Here is a 14,882-nt window from a genome sequence, read left to right as displayed (position 1 = left end):
CTACGGGTCGTATCATCTGCGCCGGTGCGAGAAGAGGGGCCACGGGCCGTATAATCTGCGCCGGTGCGAGAAGAGGAGCTAACGTATTCGATGGAGGAGGCATCGGTGGGGGCTCTAAACGAACGGCGGGGACTCCTTGAAATTCTTTAATTTTAAAGTACCTTTGAAGCATAGTTAAATACTCTCGTAACGTATCCTCCTCACTCCCTACTTTAATCGGTTTATTTATAATACTTTTCATTTGATTTTGAATAATGTCTATTAATTTGGCCGTATCGCTAAAATAGCTATCAGCGGGAACTAAAACGAATTTTTTCATCGATTAATAATACGGTTAAGAACCACGGGAATTAATGAACCGAGAATTGCACCCCAGAATCCGCCTCGCTGAGATATTAGAATTTTTCGACGGTTTAAGTCGGTTAAATTTTTACGAGCAAGTTTTCTGATGTACGCTTTATAGCGCTGTAATATTTTTTTCCTATTTGCGCCTACAGGTAGCGCCCCCCGGGTAATATTAAGACAAATATTAGAAATAGAGTTTAATTGCTCGGGACTAGCGTTTTTAATTAAAAATTTGCGTTGACTGGGGGAAGCTTTTTTAATGAGCGTTAAATAAGGTTTATGTTCCCGTATCGCTCGTGGCCAAGTCATCTTACGTAATGAAACAATTTTATAAATACATTCAAATTTATTCAAAAAACACAAAGAATTTATACAATGAAAACATTTTCACATAATTTTTATAGAATATATTTAACAGAATAAATTTTTTTTAAACATTATTTTTAAACCCGTCACCATTACTCTAGAAAAGTTATCATTGGGCCCTCTTCAAATAAGCAATTTGTTCGCACTTTAAAATGTTCTGGTGTTTCTTGATTTAAATCTAAAACAATATTAGAATAGGGTCGAGAAGCAGTTACATTATTGTACACAGTACTTAGAAAATTAGGGTTATTAGGAAATACTTGTCGACTGAGACATTTAATCTGACTAGGATCACGCGGACTCTTAAATAGAACAATGTACGATGAGTTCAAGCTAATATCGCGAGCCGCTCGACCTTGACCAAAAACATTTTGGGTTAAGAATAATATAGTTAAATTTAAGTGGTGACTACCAACACGAAATAATTCCGAAACGTACGCGTTATTTAAACAACTTTGAGAGAGATCGTCGAGAACGAGCAAGTTATTTATAGAACTATCAAATATTTCTTCCGGTTTCTCACTTAATAAACCCTGATGAAACTCGATATCAGGTATAATTTTTTTAAGCTCATTGAATTTTTCCGACCAAATATTATAACAATAAATGATTCGCTCGGGAGGTTTCTCGAACAGCGTGTGTCGATTTTTTAAAAGCCGAAAAGTCCAAACTGTTTTTCCGCATCGACTCGGTCCACTGATGAGGAACGTGGTCGGCGATTTAAACTTGAGCCGCGTTACTGACATTTTTGTAGCCGAAGGGAATACTGGTACCGTCGCTCTTGAAGATTCGCTTGTTAGACGTAAATCCAACGAGTTTTTCAGCTGGTTTTTGGAAAAGCTGCCCCGTTTTTAAACGTTTCACGTTAAATGGTACTTCGACGCTGTATTTCAATTGTTGGTTGCGTGTAGCGAGGTCCTTCAAAGCTTCAAAGTTGACAATTGACTGATTTTTTTTAGTCAACGTAATGCCCTTAAGTTTAGTGACAATCTTTCCAGATTCGAATAAAATTGAATAAGCTTTACATCCCAAGGAAACAAAGGCTTTTATATTTTCATTGGGATACTGGTCAGCTAATGTACCTAGGGTAGTCCCTAGCGGAATATTTAAGTCTTTACTCATATAAAGAAAAGCAGAATCAGTATCGACGTAATTTAAATTAGAACCAATTTGAGCCATTAATTTGTATAATTTAATACGGCCGTAACTGGCTACAAACGCGCCTATCGTTGGTGACCCTTTCCGATAAGTTGGAACGTAGTCTTCCCGAAAACGAGTGGTGACTAAGGCTATATCATCGTCTAGTAGTTTAAAATCCGTTAATTCTTTGGTTTTATCGGCCAAAATTTCGACTAATTCCTTATAAGAATTAATAAAAACACTTTGGCCTCGATTTAAATTAATGGAATTTTTGCCCCACAGACTGTTTAGACTAAGTTTGCCAATAGCTTTAAAGCGGGATTATCGGTTATATCGTCTAAATTTAAATCTAACCCGTCAATTTCATTAAAGTCTCGTAAATAATTAAGTTTTTGTTCTAATGTAATTATGTCTTTTGGATACGACGAATTTTGAACTTTGATTTTGTAAAAAAGCCGAATATAGTCATCGAATAGCGGACAATCTTTATCGAATGTCTCTCGGTAATGATGTACTTCGTGAATTGTAATAATTTTGTAACCGTACTCTATCGCTAGATAAAACTCGGGGGTCGTCCACACGTCGGTTATGCTACGCTCTCGATCAGTATGGGTACATTCGAAACATTGTTCAGCTGCACATTTGTAGCAGAGAGTATAATAAATTTTACTATTAATTTTAGCTGAGAGAATAGGGAGGTTTAAATTGGTAGGTGGCAGCACCGTAGCTTTAATCAGACCAAAATAAGCGTTAACGGAAAAATTAAAGTTACAAGTTATAATTTCGGGGCTTGATTTGGGATATTTATAGGAACTCACCTGGACCGACGGGTACATGCTATTGAAATCCACGACTTTGATTGGTCGATCGGGAGTGGCTTCGGCGTAAATTACAAAGTTTTCGACCCTCCCACCACGAATGGCGTCTCTCGCTCCTATCGGTTTGGTAAAGGGTAGGGAATCGCAAAAACTCGCAATTGCTGGGTCTTCTACTAACTCATTATATTCGTGTTCCCATATACTAATAAACTGTGCATTAGGCCTTTCCTTTTTTAAAAAATTTTCGCGGTCTAAGGTTTTGAGATAAATATTTAAATTATAATCTTTTAACTGTTTATCGTAAGCCTGGTGGTCAGTGTGCAGTGGGCATTTATGGTAATGGCAGCCGTAAAATTCAGCAATTATTTCGGGCGAGGAACAATAACCGTCTAATCGATAGGGATAAATGACATGTTCTCCACCTAGCGATCGCGCCGTTTGAAATTTCACGTTGAGTTTTTTTTCCAAATAAGCTAACCATTTTAGGGCCTTGACACTATGCCGTTTCCTATAACCCGTCCCCGGAACAATCGCGATAGTGTTTGGTTCGACAAATCTACTAAGGAATAAATTTGTGACGGCTCCCGGCAACGTTATGGCGTTTGACCCTAACAAATCAAAATCGACTGTTTTTAAAAATAAATTTCTAAAACTATCGAATCCTTTCTGTAAAAGTTTAACGTCATCGATCGCGTATTCGGTTAAAACTTTATTTAGATCAAAAACGACGTAACGTTGGGAATCGTACCATTGATTAAATTCTACGATTTCCTCGTCCGTAAATTTGTCGATACCAAAATATTCTTTCTCGGGGAGGGCGCCGCTGTAATCTAAATTGTTTTCCGTAGCGAATGAATAACAAAAATAACCTTTCTTTTGGACAATCTTAAAAGTTTTCGAGAAATTTCGAAGGGCTGTCGGTAGGAACATGAAACTATCGATAAAGGCTATTTTAAATTGGGCGAGAAACATACCCAGGGCTTTGGAACCGGTATAAATTATCTCGGGTTTTATTTTTCGTTTTAATAGACCGTTAAGAATAAGCAACGTATCGAAACCACTCCCGAAATGGCTAATTAATATGACGTTTTCAAAGACCGGCCTCGTAACCGTATCTCTTTTCCGACCATTAACTGTCACCTGGCATGCTAATAAATAATCTAGGAAATTTTGAACGCAATCAAAGCCGTGAAATTGCCGGTAATCATAATTGGTCGAAAATGGCGCTTCTTGCATCGCGGAAATGATTAAAATTGGTCTAATTGCAGTGTCAGTCGTTATGGTTTCAAAATCAAAATAACATAGTTGTTTCTCATTTGATTTTATTTCTAATGGGCGGACGTGACACTCGTTTTTGGGATGCTCAATTTTGCAAAAAGCGCATTTGTTGTCGCAATTATGATTGCCTTCATAGTCTTTCCCGCAATTTAAACAGCGCCTTAAAACCTGACAGGTTCCTAGTTCTACGTGTTGGGAGAAACAATTTGGTCCGGCAAAATACCTATTACAGTCATGACAACGGGTAGCCTGTTCTATACTGCGGTGGAATTCCGGACCGTGACACCGGCGGCATTTAAGATTGGGTCCGCAGTCGTGACCTTTTTTTTGTTTGTCAGAATAAAAAAGGACTAGACAATATTTACAATAATATTTTGCCCCAAACATGGCCGAATAAGATCGTACGACGTGGGTGTGGTCTTTAATTTTTAAGAGGAAAATTTGTTTTTCTTTGAAGGGCCCAATAAACACTTTATCGAAATTATCGTCCGCCGAGATTAATATAATTTGGTAGTCGGGTAATATATTTTGGAATCGGTTAATGTCTATTATTTCTACGGGGCCTTCGGGAACCCCCGCTAGGGCGTGTAATTTTTTAGCTTCAATTTCTTGTTCGGGCTTTTGCCCGTTTCTAATTGTCTTTAAATCGTTTTGATTAAAACTTGCACCCTGTCCTAAACTTTTTAAATGCTGATAGTTGGCCAAAACTCTTCCCACCGCCAGGGCTCTCGTAAAACATAAATTGTCCGTATTTCTAATGGGGATAAATGTGTTACCTTGGTTGATATACTGATCTAAACATTCATAACTTCTTGTTCTAACGCTGCGAGGAAGTCCTCTCATAGGGGTATCTTGAAGAAATATTAGGTCAAATCGGAGGGGTGAATCTAGATAAATGGTTTTTACGGACTGCGCTACCTTTTCAATCCCCGTTAAAATTCTCTCAGCTGTCAACTCATTAATATTCATTAATTGGAAATTTATCGAATCTTGCAGCTCATCGGAAATTACCACCACCCTGACGCGCGTGTAGCCTAAATTATCGGCCGTAATTCTATCTAATATTGATTGGAAAATACGGGTCAGTTGGTTACTGATATCGGCGTGGTTTAATTGGTCTAAATTTTTAAAATTACACTCGAATAGCATAGATTTACACCTATACTTTCGAGAAGAACTGGCAATGATTTTATCTATCGAGTAAAAATTTTTAGGGTTGAAACGGGTGCTAAGATCGAGGGCCATGGTGTTTTTAAAGTCCTGCGTAAATATTTAATACGGTTTGAATCGTTGTCGCGACGTCGTAAACTTCGCCAGAATTCTGCAAGTTTAATAGTTTTTCGTAGTGACGTCCACGGTTCTTGTAAACTAGAACTTCACCTCGCCGACCCGCTAGAATTTCAACCTTCTCGTTTCTTAGTTGAAAATCACCTTCTTCATAAACTATCTGTTCTAGATACTCTTTTAACTCATACGCCGAATCTAGTTTGACGCAAACGCCGTCTTTCGTCGCGGTTGGGCGATCGCTATTTTTGACGTAACGCCTTATATCTAAATACAAGTTATTTTTGAAACTTGCAATTTTTATCCCGAAATTTTTATGGCGGGAAAACTCTACGACTATATCCGTCCAGCCGTCGTCTACTGGCTTAGATGGACCGGCTTGAGATGGACCGGCTTGAGATGGACCGGCTTGAGATGGACCGGCTTAAGATGGACCGGCTTGAGATGGACCTGGTTGAGATGGGCCTGGCTTGGATAGGGTGCTTTTGGGTGGCGCATCAACTGGTTTGAATGGCGATTGTTTCGAAGGGCTATCGAGTACCTCGTGGCATGTTAAATCTATGATATCGGGTTGATTCTTCGGGATGTCTACTTCGAAACGACTTTTCTTAATATTTACTTTATTTCCGAAATCTAATCGACGACGGACCTTATTGACCTGGGAGCAGGGAGGTGTTTCGGATTGGTTCTAAAAATTAAACTAAATTAAATGGTATAAAAAATAGACTGAATTAATAAACTATTACTTTGCGGTCAAAGTCCATCGTGCCAGAATAATTTCCTAACAATAAACGGTCATTTAAAAAAGGTAATTCCCCAAATTTTAAAATTTACTTACAATTTCTTCAAGTCGAATGCAAGTTGTGAAATAAATGCAAATAAAGCGCGTCCCTCTATTTATAGTCGCAAAACCCCCTAGCGGGACGCTTAGGAACTTCTATAACACATGCTAATTTATCTAACGCTTTTATTAATACATGCGTAATTTTTCGTAATAAACAAAAATCCCCTAGCGGGACGCTTAGGAACTTCTATAACACATGCTAATTTTCATAACGGTTTTAGGTACTCGTAATTTTTCGTAACGGTTTTTTTATATATCAACATGTGGTAAATAAACCCCTAGCGGGATGCTTAGGAAACTCCATTTTCTAATGGTTTTGTAACAATTTTTTTACGTACTCTATTAACGCAACGGTTTTTTTATATCAACATGTGGTAAATAAACCCCTAGCGGGATGCTTAGGAAACTCCATTTTCTAATGGTTTTGTAACAATTTTTACGTACTCTATTAACGCAACGGTTTTTTAAAATAAATCAATGTTTTCTCGAGAAAAATTCCATACACGAACCTAGCCTCAAGCTTTAGTAGTTGTAAAACGTCTTAATACGAACCTTTTCAACAAAAATTTAAAAATTTAGGGCTTCCAACACTACAGCAGATTTCATTAAAGTAGTGAAGGGGAGAGGACGCGGAAGTTATGTACTTTTGATAATATACTGTAACAAGTAATTGATAATTATTAAATTATAGGAGAAAACGCGGACCTAGGACCAGTTCGAAGTAATTATTTTCTATTTTTTATTATACTTTTATAAAATTTCTAACAATAGGACCCGACACGCTGCCACCACCCTCCACGCCTTCGGACCCACCAACACCCGGGAACTCCCCAACGCCCTCGAACTCTCCCACAATTCCCTATCGGGAGATTTTGATCAACCCGTCATTGTCGGCGGAAATGCGAGTACTGGACTTGAGGAAAGGTAATTCGTTAAATATATTTTAATACGTATGAAATTATAATATGAATTTTTTCTAGCGCCGGGGATCAAAATCATCGTGGAAGGGGGTAATATATTCAACATGTTTTATTATATTAGCAACTAATTTATGTAATTTTAGGTGGCGCCCTTAAAATTTTAATTTAAAAATAAACTGTTTATATTTATTTTTGTCTCTTTCTTAATAAGCACGTTAGTTGTATCATATAAACCATTTTCATACAAATTGGTTAAAACGTACCATTCCTACTTGTTAATCGACGCTTACAATTTCTAACGGTCTTCAGAACACATGTTAAATTCGCGCCAAAACTTTAACAGTTTATAGCTACCAGGTCATGAACCCTAACGGTTAATTATAAAGGTACAAACTTAAGCCATATATTAATATTCATGTCAAACATAAGTGTACATTAATAAACCTAAAGAGTTTAACCACTTGTTGATTTTTATACACGCGACGCTTACACTTTCCCGCCAAAAATTAATATTCAAACATATAATATAACTACTTGTTGATCCTACACACATGTTACTATCTAACAGGTCAATGACCCCTAACGGTAAAACAATACCACGCTCATTAATATTCACCCTTTTTAAAACACTTGCTTACCTACTCTAGTTGATTGACAGGTCAACTAATTAATTATTCAAAACACCTGTTAATCTCATTAATTATTCAGGTCACGCGCCCGAGGGGGGGCGGAATCGCGATTCCCCGCTTCATTCCCCCCCGTCACGCAGCTGGGGACGCGCTAGCCACGCCCCTTTTGGCTAGGAATAGGGTCCTAAACTACTCACATGTGCGACAAACTAAAAGTCGCAAAATATCATTTAAAAAGGTGAAATTAAGACAAAAGACAGATAACCAGGAGCCTAATCAGATGCCATATTGTTAGAACATAAATATTTATTACAATTGAACGAAACGTTCGATAAAAAATTTAAAAATCTTGTGAAAAAATGATTTTTAATCTGGTTCAAGTGCTAGAAACGACTCTCGCTTTCAGTTAGGATTTCAATAGATGTATTTTTATAAAAAAAAAACCTTTTTATCATTTATTAAGTCTTAATAAAGAGCACAATTATGATATTAAACGAAAATATACCATTTAACGTATGAATTATGTAAATTTGCTAATTTAAAAAGACTTTATTTTTAAATGTCTGTCGCATATATTATCCAAATGAAAACCTTTATAAAACACTAAAAACATTTGATAAAACAATATCAAAGCATAAACTACAAAGATTAAGGTTTTAAATAAATGTATTTCACTTAAAGCTGTGAATATATTTAAGTTAAGGGTCGCAAAATTAATGACGTAATTATCTTTTTAATTCGAATGTTTAGAGCTGTAATAAATAAAATATCGTAACTAGATTAAAAATAACTTTTTATTACTGTTCTGTAAGACCCTTCTTTATAAAATAACTTATTTTCATTTGGTATTAGTAATTATTTTGGTATTTATAAACGAATTGTTGATTTGGAGCACATGTGCTACAAGCGTTTCGTTAAATAAAACCTCAGAAAATCATAGAAAACTGAAATTAATAATATCCCTAGATATTTTAATTAAACATTAACCGCAGATTACATTTACAGCTAATTATATGCATTTTTACTCAATTTTAAAAAAGGAGCACATGGGCGACAAACTAATAGTCTCAAAATATCATTTAAAAAGGTGAAATTAAGACAAAAGAAAGATAACCAGGAGCCTAATCAGATGCCATATTGTTAGAACATAAATATTTATTACAATTGAAGGAAACGTTCGATAAAAAATTGATGAAGACGAAGGTGACTTGAAGAGGTGTAGTGGGTTTTTTTATTTTTTTTTGTATGGTGATGACGAGGGTGTCTTGAAGATGGGGGTTTGTCGACTTGAAGGAGACGAGGGCGACGACACCAAACACTGGTTAATTGAATTTTTATTTTTTTTTGTGTTTTCTTTTTTTAAACCCTAAAATGTCAAAATTAAAAATGATAAATTTCATTAGATAAATTAGAACGGTTTGAGGGGGACAATAGTAAGTCAGATTTATTAGCGTCACTAATTAGAGTGGTGAGGGATTCACCTTCAAAGTCTCAGTAGCACTAAAATCAAACAAGCAACACATGTTAAAATTAAACAATGGCAACAATTTTAAAACGGGTAAGTATAAAGTTAGTATAATTTTAAAAACAAAGTTAATGTAAATTTAAAATTATATAAAGCACAAACTAAAATTGGTGCATAGAAGCATTGGAGCAGAGAGCTAAACAACGCTTACGCAGAGGAACTAGGGCGGAAAAACACATGTATTACGCACCTGGTCATATGAGCTTTAGCAACCCGTACCCCAAGGGCAAGAGACAACGACAGAACCACCTCAGCCATGATGGAATCGATCCATAAAGCTGAAATACACCATGAATGACTGCTCCAAAGCAACTTTGCACGCCACTCTACGCCACGGAATCCCTAACTGTAAATAAATACAAATTTCATTATTTAATGGACACCAAACGCCCCTAGCACCGACAATGAAGGCACAGATATTAAAGGTCTTGCCGGGGTATAGAAGGCGTAGAGCCTCTTTAAAAGACTGGTCAGAGTACTTTAGTACTTTTTGCTTGTAAGCAATTTCAACATCAAGTGGCGTCTCCCAAGGAACGGCAACATCACACACGGAAACAAGGTGATTAGCTTCGTCTACACACTCCAAGTCCGGCTTAAACAACCTCCCATTTGCGTCACGAATCCGAGGTTCGACATAGACAGCAGGCCCTGTATTTCGACGTGAGGTTTTAATTAAATTAACCACTTTATCGTGGCGCCTAATAATCTCGGCTTTCACCGAAGGGCAGGAGTTGCAAATGTGGCTCAGACTTTCCACCTTGTTACAACCAGCACGACATTGCCGTTCCCCGCGGTTAGACGGCGCACCCTTACAAGGCAAAATAATTAGCCGCATCTTAAGAGAGTCATAGTCATTTTGACATTCAGAGCACTGGGCAGAAATCACATTGCGTCAACACCGATCAACGGCCATCGCAATGCTTTGTTTTAATTAGACAGTGTGTCAGAATTTATAGCCCGGTGTACCTAGTAACAAAGACCATACCACCGTAGTCCTATCATCAAAGTGCCCTACGCCAGCGTCCCCAAGCCCGGACAGGTGACAAATCCAGCATGGGTAGCAGAACCCTACTACTGATGGTCTCACCTTTGACGCAAGCCACTCAACCCAGCGGAAGGTGCAGCAATGGGTGGACCAATCCCCACTTCGCACACAGCATGTTTTAATTAGACATAAGTATATGTATTTGTACCCCGCTGCTCCGCCTTAAGCACTACAGCGGCCACCTTAAACAACCAGCCCTGGGCAAAAGTGCGCTTTGCGAAACAACGTTCGGCCAGTGAGACAGCCATTCTGACCGCCTCACATATAGCAAACAAACGCCCTCATCACGGCCCAACAAAAGGCGACACCATGGGCTGCCCGAGACCCACCCTCGCACAGCTGAGGACTAGAGTGGCTTCCTCTTCCACTGCAAACTACCCTCCTTAGTAGGTCACAGAATGACGAGTGTGGAACACCCATGAGGTTCCAGTGACCCAGCGCCCCGATCACATGACCTTGAGAGCCGGGTATGGAGCCCCCCACAGGCTCCAGTGACCCCATCACACCACTAGATAGGGATATAAGATTATGTATTTGTACCCCGCCGTTCCGCTGGGCACTACGGCGGCACACAAGACAAAGAGTCATGCCGGACAAAAATGCACTTTGCGAAACAAACGTTCGGCCAGTGAGACAGCCATAAAGACTGGCTCACATATGGCAAACAAACGCCCTCATCATGGCCCAACAAAAGGCGACACCATGGGCTGCCCTAATTCCCACCCTCGCACAGCTGAGGACTAGAGTGACTTCCTCTTCCACCACACAAATCCTCCCCAGTAGGATATTGAATGCCAAGTATGGAACACCCCCGAGGTTCCAGTGACCCAGCGCCCCGATCACGAGACACCTCCTCGAGGACTCCAGTGACCCAGCAAACCGGGTGTGGACCGCCCCCAAGAGTTCCGCGACACCGAACGCCGGGTGTGGAGCCCCTCAAGAGCTCCAGTGACCCCATCAAACCACTGGATAGGAACAGTGTACCTGTGCAAATCAGCCGCAGGTTATTAGCCATACGTTGCCCGGCTCTCGCCACGAGGAGGCTTTGCAGTCAGGATTTAAGAGAGATAGGGACAGTGGGAAGTTTTAATTAGACATAAGTATATGTATTTGTACCCCGCTGCTCCGCCTTAAGCACTACAGCGGCCACCTTAAACAACCAGCCCTGGACAAAAGTGCGCTTTGCGAAACAACGTTCGGCCAGTGAGACAGCCATTTTGACCGCCTCACATATAGCAAACAAACGCCCTCATCACGGCCCAACAAAAGGCGACACCATGGGCTGCCCGAGACCCACCCTCGCACAGCTGAGGACTAGAGTGGCTTCCTCTTCCACTGCAAACTACCCTCCTTAGTAGGTCACAGAATGACGAGTGTGGAACACCCATGAGGTTCCAGTGACCCAGCGCCCCGATCACATGACCTTGAGAGCCGGGTATGGAGCACCCCACAGGCTCCAGTGACCCCATCACACCACTAGATAGGGACAGTGGGAAAGTTTTAATTAGACAGTCGGATTCCCCTGGTCCGTGCCAGTTCTGAGTTGGCTGTTAGTCGCCAGCCGAAACGGTCGCGCCAGATACGAGATCGAGCACGCCGCGCAGCTGGAGCATTCCACGGGAAGGCCCCGACGCTGGTCCGAGCTCAACCGAATCGTTGCCGGCCAGTCTCGCCCAATCCCGGTGCAGTGCCAGACCCGCTTCGGACCTCAGCCCGACCGGCCCAGCCCTCAGAGCCAATCCTTGTCCCGGGTTTGCCGACTTCCCTCACCTACATTTTTCTATCGACAAGAAGTTGTTCACCTTGGAGACCTGCTGCGGACATGGGTACGGTCCGGCACGAAAATCACTACTTCTTACTCGGATTTTCAAGGGCCGATGAGAGTGCACCGGACTCCGCAAGAGGCGCGGAGCTTTACGGAAACACCATCCCTATCTCCGGGCGAGCCGATTCCAGGGAGTCGAATCCTTACAAAGAAAAGACAACTCTTCCCGGGACTCCCATCGACGTCTCCGAGCTCGTTTGCGTTACCGCAATGTACCCCCGAAGGGGACAATCTCCGTGTCCGGGTTCGGGAATATTAACTCGATTCCCTTTCGGTCACCAGCGAGACTTGCATAGAAAGGTCTCGCCTCGGAACGGATTTCTCCTATCCCTTAGGACCGACTGACCAATGTTCAACTGCTGTTCACATGGAACCCTTCTCCACCTCAGTCCTCAAGGTTCTCACTTGAATATTTGCTACTACCACCAAGAACTGCGCCAGAGGCGGCTCCAGGCGGGCTTGCGCCCGGCACCTTCGACGCGCGCCTCCGCGCCCTCCTACTCACAGCTGTTTAAAATACAAGTATTTCGACAGCTGCAGCCGGGTATGGGGTCGACGCTGAAGCGCCATCCATTTTCAGGGCTAGTTGCTTCGGCAGGTGAGTTGTTACACACTCCTTAGCGGATTCCGACTTCCATGGCCACCGTCCTGCTGTCTATAGCAACCAACACCTTTCATGGGATCTCATGAGCGTCTCGCATCGGGCCCCTTAACCCGGGGTTTGGTTCATCCCACAGTGCCAGTTCTGCTTACCAAAAGTGGGCCACTTGGCACTCGCATCCAAGTGACTGTCCGGGCTTCAATCGAGCAAACCGGACTTCTCACCCATTTAAAGTTTGAGAATAGGTTGAGGTCTTTTCGACCCCAAGGCCTCTAATCATTCGCTTTACCGGATGAGACTGCAACCTCCGAGTGCCAGCTATCCTGAGGGAAACTTCGGAGGGAACCAGCTACTAGATGGTTCGATTAGTCTTTCGCCCCTATACCCAGGTCTAACGATCGATTTGCACGTCAGAATCGCTGCGAACCTCCACCAGAGTTTCCTCTGGCTTCGTTCTGCCCAGGCATAGTTCACCATCTTTCGGGTCCCAACGTGTACGCTCTTGCTCCGCCCCGTCGACGAGGAGATCGGGACGGGCCCTTGGTGCGCCCGCGTCCACGAGGAACGCGGGATCCCAAGGCAGCCAGCCGAACCGGCCTTCACTTTTATTACGCCTTTGGGCCTAAACAAGACCCAATGACTCGCGCACATGTTAGACTCCTTGGTCCGTGTTTCAAGACGGGTCGGGTGGGTTACCGACCTACTCGCTTCTGACCACCTGAGCAACGGAGAGTGCGGACGAATACCAGCAGAGATCGCCGGCAGCCGCTCACACAAAGGTGAAACGGCCGACCAAGCGACAACACCTGTCCCGTCGCATCGCTCCCACTAAAAGCGAGAGTGCTCGGCGTAGCCCGCACAGGGCTAGAATCGTCCCCGGTCTGGCGATCGCTCACTCGTGAAACGAGCCGGCTAAAACACCGGCAGCACACTCCCGAAAGAGCGCGCCGCCGGCCACCTTCCGGTGCCCGCTTTCAAAGACAGACATCTTTCAGTGACCAGACCGGACGCAGCGTAGTTCGAACGGAAGGAAATGCGCCAAACGGTCCGCAGCCATCGCACGCCCGGCCGACCGAGGTCCGCACCGTTTAAGACGCGCGACACTTACGGTCACGTCCGAATGAATCCCTCCGACGATCACCTTCGAGGGCCCACCCGTTTACCTCTAAACGGTTTCACGAACTCTTGAACTCTCTCTTCAAAGTTCTATTCAACTTTCCCTCACGGTACTTGTTCGCTATCGGTTTCGTGGTCGTATTTAGCCTTAGATGGAGTTTACCACCCACTTTGGGCTACATTCTCAAGTACCCCGACTCCAAGGAATTTTGCATCCGCCGGAGACACCAAGCGACTATGGGCCTTGCACCCTCTATGGGCGAGAGCCCCAGTCAGGGGGACTTGCGCTTAGGTCAACCTTCGGTCGCGCTATTCCTAAACACCAAATTGCACTCCCGCCCCTTTGGGACGGGCGCTTGGGTGCTGGGCTCCTCCCTGTTCGCTCGCCGCTACTAAGGGAATCTCTGTTGATTTCTTTTCCTCCGCTTATTTATATGCTTAAATTCAGCGGGTTATCTCGTCTGATCTGAGGTCGACAAACGGTTGGAACCGACGGAGACTTCCTATTCGATTCAAAAATTAATCTTTCGGAATTCTCGCGCTATTTCGGCGTAACCTTTTCGATTTTTATATGTAACTTTTGCGTCCACCCGTACTGGAATAGAATTCCGCTTGGATGTCCCGGGCCACCTCGAAACGTGAGAAACTCGCGTTCCGGGCTTCCCAGAAGGAAGATGTGAGTACGGCGCGCCAATTTCCCCGAAAGGAAAGGTTGGTCGCGTCTAGCGCTCTTTAAATCGATCCGAGGAAACCGAGGAAACGATCACCGAATCTCGAATTTCCCCGAAGGAAAAAACGGCGCAGTGGTCAGTAATCCGACCCTCAGACAGGCGAAACTTCGGGAAAGACCCGATGTTGCAATATGCGTTCGAAAGATAAGTGCTCAATGTGTCCTGCAATTCACACCAAGTCTCGCAGCTGGCTGCGTTCTTCATCGACCCACGAACCGAGTAATCCACCGCTTAGAGTCGTATATAATTTTTGTATTATAAGAACCCTTGAAATATAGAAGATAAGAAAGGCGAACGCCGTCGTCGCGAAACGCCGGACGCTCTTTGGCGGCAGTTATACGGATAAAATGAACCCATCGAGCTGCCACGACGCCTTAAATCGTGGCCCGAGCCTTCCGGCGTACTTACGCTCTGA

The 14,882-nt window shown here is 42.7% G+C and overlaps 1 non-coding gene and 1 pseudogene across 1 annotated transcript; both read right to left on the bottom strand.

Moving 5' to 3' along the window:
- Nucleotides 1-11,979: 11,979 nt before the first annotated feature.
- Nucleotides 11,980-14,188, bottom strand: LOC149949056 (large subunit ribosomal RNA; annotated as a pseudogene).
- Nucleotides 14,189-14,552: 364 nt separating this feature from the next.
- LOC149949055 (5.8S ribosomal RNA) lies at nucleotides 14,553-14,706 on the bottom strand. The gene has a single exon (XR_016480150.1). It is a non-coding gene; the product is annotated as a 5.8S ribosomal RNA (ribosomal RNA).
- Nucleotides 14,707-14,882: the final 176 nt, after the last annotated feature.

This window comes from Leiobunum rupestre, chromosome 3, assembly GCF_980474605.1.
Source record: "Leiobunum rupestre chromosome 3, qqLeiRupe1.1.hap1, whole genome shotgun sequence".
Classification (NCBI taxonomy): Eukaryota; Metazoa; Arthropoda; class Arachnida; order Opiliones; family Sclerosomatidae; genus Leiobunum; species Leiobunum rupestre.
The sequence above is the reverse complement of the archived record's forward strand: the minus strand, read 5'-3'. Positions and strand labels throughout refer to the sequence as shown.